A 6000-nucleotide genomic window follows, 5' to 3' on the forward strand; every position below is an offset into this window, starting at 1 on the left:
TCCTAATTAGCCTCATAAGTCACTTTTGCTTTTTCGAAGCAGTTTCCTGGTCACTCTAGTTTGTTTTTCAGTCACCTGCAGCTGTCTCCTTTCTTTGCGAGGGCTCAACTATCCTCCGCTGCTCAACTATCCTCCGCTGATCAGTGACTGCTGTTCCTTCTTTTCATCCATCCTTCTCTTTCTCCACCTTTTTCCTTTTCTCACTTCTTTTCAGTTCCTGGCCCTTTCTTCCTTCCTGCCTCCGACCTCCTCTCACCCCTGCTAGGTAGGTTCTTTCATTTACTCATTTATTAAACACCTGTAGTCTATCCAGGCTGCAATGGTCAGGGACTCCAAGATTTATACAATAACAAATGAGTGAGATACAATTACCCACTTTTAAAAGTACCTAAAACAACCTCTATCTTTTAGCAAATTACCCCCCAAAAGAACCCATTATGGAGTAAAATGTTCACATTCTTTTTACCCATCATCTCAAAGACTACACGTGATGCCTGGCATTTCAGCAACCACCTTAAGGAATGCCCTTCTAGTTGGGTATGGTTGACCAGTTTGGACCAGGCATTCAGAAAATGAGGTTCTAGTCCTAGCTCTCCCACTAACTACCTGTAAGAAGTTCAGCCCCTCTCCGGACCTCTGTTTTTTTTTCACCAGTAAAATTTAGAAATTGGGTTCGATTAGTAGTTCCCAAGGCATTTTCCAAAAAATATGAATTTTGTGGAACTTTAACAGATATGAAAAATATGGAGAGAGACTGCTCCATTATCAACACTGCTTAGAAAGAAATTTTTTTAATGAAGTTAAAACTTTCTTTCCCTCAACTCTTCTCAGTTTCTTTAATAAGCTCATTTGCCTTGAGAGTCTTGGAGAACCAGAGTAGGAAGCTAAGTAACATTCTCCAAACTGATTTAAACATAGAACTTTTTATTTTAAATACCCAGAATCAGTGTTATTTAGAAACCAGTTTGGAAAATATAGATGACAGCTGCCATCACCAATATTCCTTCCAGCTGCACCTTTGCTGAACATTAAAAAAGAAATATAAAATGAATAAGCTGGAAAATGGAAAAGTATCCAAGTATGGAGAATGTTTGCCCACCACATTAATCCACAAATATTTATTTTATGCCTGTTCCGGGAAAAGCACAGAGCTTATTCAACTGTGTTCTTGGCAAAGGAATTACTGTAGGGTAGGTAATGACCAAAGCATAGAGCTGCCCAGGCTTCTGAGCCACAATGTACATTTTCATTTCACATTACAATTGCTCACAAATTGACTCTGTTTCCTAAAGCCCTGTGCCTATGAGTTTATGTTATTTAGCTGCTGGATGAGAGAAAGTGAGAGAGCCCTTCCCCTTAACTTGTTCTATGCAAAACATTGGAATTACGACTTCCATTTCCCTTAAGAATGACCTGTTCTAGTTTAGGAGAGGAAGGGCCACCAGTGTTGTCTGGGTTGAGGCAGCTGTTTAGAGGTGGCAATGGAAACTCGCATTGTGATCAGATAGACAGACAGAAATATCTTCCCTGTGCCTAGTACCCCTCAGGATTAAGCACTATGGAGATGCTGAGAGGGACACAAAGAATGTTTAGTTTGTTAAGGTGTTTGTGGGTGAAGGTGGAGGATAGTTTTGAGTTTTTGCCTCCAAAGACAAGTTATTTTGTTCCTAACTAACTGTGTTGCTTCAGGCATTTCACTTCCCCTCTCTGCGTCAATTGAATACTTCAGTTTCTTGCACTGTAAAAGGAGTTGGCTCCTGCAAGGAGTCCTTCAGCAGCCATTTGAGTTCTGACACTGTGCAATGCTAGGCAAGGCACTGCAATGGCACCACCAGAGTCCTGGTAGTGAGGGACAGGAGATGAGAGGGTTTGCCACTGGTGGCAGGGGATAATTCCACCAGATGTGGCAAGGGATAATTCCACCAGATGTGGGCAGAGGGACTGTCACTCTCAACCCAGGGGCCTTCTCTGAATGCAAAGCTCAGAGAATGTCACCTCCCTCCAATCCAAAGGCAAAAGCAAAGAAAGCTCGTGTAGGGTTGGGAGTGCTAATGAGTTAATGTGGATAAATTACTTGGAAATGCACAGATGCTAGGCAAAAGATAAGCATCTCAAATTACTGTTATTGTCCTTGGAACTTTCCAAGGCCTTTTCATTCTTTAGGCAAAGCCACATTTGAGAACACAAGTTCCTTAGTAAGCACTGTTCATGACCCCTGAATAAGATCAAGAGAGAATAAGATCTCTCTCTGGGAACTGAAACAGGGCTTAGCCCACTTCCTTCCGAAGAATTTTCAAATGCTGCTGTCATTTGCAACAATTTCATCTACCTGAGCTGACATCATGCCTTCACCAAACCAAGGACTGAATCTTAGGCATCCTGTAAGGCACTGAATTGCTCTTTACACAGATGGCAAAAGACATGAAACATGCTCTGGAGAGAGAGCTGAATAAAGAATCCTATTAATAATGATGATAGCTGACATTTGTGTTGTGTTTTAAGGCACATTGAGGACTTTTACCCACTCCCTAAGAAGAAGAAAAACAGTAATCACTCTGCCTGCTTTAAAGTTGAGGAAAACGAGGCTTGAACAGGTCACTGGTAATCGTGGGTCTTTTATGCTAAAAAGAAACGTGTGGATCTCCAGTCCAAATCCTTCATTTCACAAATGGAGAATCAGAGACCCAGAGAAGTGAGTTTTCCACAACCGCACAGCAAGTTAGTAGCAGAGCCAGAATGCAAATGAAGTCTCAGTGTCCCAGCCTTGCAGAGGCTAGGGATCGTGTTAACAGGGAGAGTCCAGACTTCTGACACCCAGGCCTTGCCTGGATTTTTTCTGCTACTCAATCTTGAATCTCTTGAATAAAAGTTAAACATTTGAGCACGTTTCTGGTCCCCAGAGCCTCCGGCTATCAAGTGAGTCCATTTTAAGGTCCTGGAAGTGAGAAAGGATGGGGAGTGGTGGGTGGGGAGGCTTTGCATGGTGTTTAGAAGCTGTTGATGGGGGTATTTTCAAGAATCTCTTTCCTAAAGAGCATAGAGTAAGTGAAGCATAGCACAAGAGGTAGATGCAACGTTTTAAAATAGTATGTACCAAAGGCTAATAAGGTTTTACTTCTCTGATTAAAATTCTGAGGGGTTTTCTTGGTACATTTGCCTTTGTGTTATTTCCCCCACCAAATCACTATTTTAGGATTTAGAAACAAGCTCAATTAGGGTTGAGGAACTTCAGCAGATCATCTTCTCCCCAAAAGCCCATAAATTTTAACACATCACCTACACCTGGCCTGAGTTTTAAACCTATGAAAATTCCAGTTCCTCTGATTTTTGCAATCATGGGACCTTTTGGCCAGATGCTTTTCAGTGCTTACTGCAATTGTCACACCCTGCATCCACTTAATTGTGCGGGTAGAGAAGAACTCTTCCAGTTGCACCTCTGGGGGCTTTATTTGCATTCTTCTGGAACACTGGGTCCTCTGCTAGGCCTCATACTTTTCAGAATTTATCCTCTTTTCTCTAGTGAGCCTCGAAGGAACATAAGCTGCCATTATGCTATCTGTGTCGCAATTTCTGCTTGCCTCCCAAACAAGGCATAGAGCCCAGAAACCTGGTGTGGAAATGAGGGACTCTTCATGCTAAAAAATGAGAGAGGAATGGATAGTCACGGGTTGCGGTTGAGGGCCTGATCTACAAGGAAACACAAGCAGGGAAGTCTAGAAGGGGTGGAGGGCAGGCTCAAGAGGTCAAAGCTGGGCAGAGGGAAGAAGAGGTAGCTAATGAAAGGAACTAATCAAACCTCTATTTATTTTGGACAAAAAGAAATAAAAGTAGTGGAAAATAAGAAGAGAACGGGGCAAGCCAAGAGAGACATTGCTTTTTATTAGTAATTATTTATAATAAAAATTAAATTAGCCCCATAGAAAGTCTGAGACAGAAGACAGTCTCGGGACATGGCCTAGTGAGGCCAACTTGTTCAGAATACAGATGAAAAATTGAAGCCCAGAGAAGGGAAGAATTCTGGCTCCAGCCCAATTAGACAGCCACAGTACCTCTTCTTACTATGTGCAGCTGCCTTCCTTTTTCCATATGGTTTTCTAAACACATCTTGTCCTTCAGCCTCCTTCCTTCCTTTCCGTCTCTCTGTCTGATTCTATCTCTCTTTGTCTTTCTCTCTTTTTCTCACTCTTCCTTCCCTTTTCCTTCCTTCCTTCCTTCCTTTCCTTCCTTCTTCCTTCCTTCCTTCCTTCCTTTCCTTCCTTCCTTCCTGTCCTTTTCCTTCCCAAAAAGATAACTTCCAGAAAGAAAAATAAGGACCAATATTTTAAAGCAGCACCAGGAAATGACTAAACTCTGCATTTAAAGCAACAAGATTGGCAGCCCTGCAGTGTAATTGACAAGCCAGCATCTAAACAGGAACTAGCAGATCAAGAACCAAGAATTCAAAAGAAAGAATAACTCCCGAGGGGGTAACTGAAAGTCTTACCACCATTTCTTGTGTTGAGTATATGTGAGTGCATGTGTGTGTTTTGTTTTTAGAAGAGTCTCTTTGAGGGCAATGAATCTAGGTCAGTGATTTATTGAGCTTCAAAAGGTGCAAGAACATCCTAAAATTTTGTGCAAATTTTATTATGAATTGAATTTTCTGGCACGAGGGGTCTATAACATTTTTTATAAGAGCCCCAAAAGAGTCTTATGCCCCAAAAGATCAAAAACTTATGGAATACAGTATGTTATTAAGTTTAGGCTCATCTTCAGAGTGGGCGTTCCACCAGAAAATGCCACCAGACTTTCCTCTGTTTGTCAAACCAGGTACGGAATCAAAATGTCTTCAAAGTAACCACAATAGAGAAACAAAACAAAATTGGTTTTAAAGACAGCAGTGGTCTTAAAAAGAAATGGGATGCCATTTTGGGACATCCCAATAGCCATTTCAGTCAGGTATGGCTGGCAACTACCTTCTATTATGTTGTCCTTAATGGACCAGAAATATAAACTGAACTTCCCAACATTTCCTAAACAAAGGTCATAGCTTCATCACCCATGAATTTATCTTTAAAAAACTTTTGAACTTATTTAAGAGAAGAACCAGGATAGTGTGTCTGTCAAGATATAGCAGGGCCTCAAATAACATTGTTTCATTCAATGTCCTTTCGTTATAATGTTGATGAGGAAAAAAAAAAAATCGAGTCCCAGCCAGGGCCTCTGTGTGTGGAGCTGGCAAAATCTCCCCATGTCTATGTGGCTTTTCTCTGGGTGCTCCAGTTTCTTCCCACATCCCAAAGATGTGCATGTGAGTTGAATTGGTGTGTCTACACAGTCCCAATGTGAGTGCGGGTGTGAGTATGCCATGTGATGTAAGGGCATCCAGGGCAGGTCCCATCTTGTCCCCAGAGTGGCTCCACCCCCAGGCAACCCAGAACTAAAATAAGTAGGTTGGAAAAGAATTATCTTAACTTTCTTTTATCAATATTTCTTAAACATATGTATAGCTCATATTTATTTCAATATTTAATATTAGAAGTGTTTGAGGGGTCTTTATTTAGAAGTTTGGTGATGTTTTTGTGACTAGTAACATGCTATAGGAATTTAACTCTTGTTTATATCAATTAGCCTATGGTAAACTTGGTTTTGTTATATGTCGTTTTGCTTGAAGTCACGTAATCTATTGACAAAGTTAAGTGAGGACTTACTGTATGCTTCACAGATGTTCTACCACCAAAGATTTCATCTCCCCTGTTATAGAATCACAATAAACAATGATGTTTTAAAGGCTTCTGAGAAAGCCTATCTTAAATAAACCCATTTAATTTTCTTTAAACTAATATTTGCTGAACTTACTTGACCATGGCACTATTTTTTTACATAATCTCTATTCATATCTATGGGATACACACTAGAGAGCACCGATATAGTAGAATGGGACCTGGGCTAGCAGGCAAGAGACCTGGGTCCCAGTCCTAGCTCTGCTACTCATTGGATATGTGACCTTCGGCCATTTGA

Source organism: Pteropus medius, unplaced genomic scaffold (genome assembly GCF_902729225.1).
Source record: "Pteropus medius unplaced genomic scaffold, Ma_sr-lr_union100, whole genome shotgun sequence".
NCBI lineage: Eukaryota > Metazoa > Chordata > Mammalia > Chiroptera > Pteropodidae > Pteropus > Pteropus medius.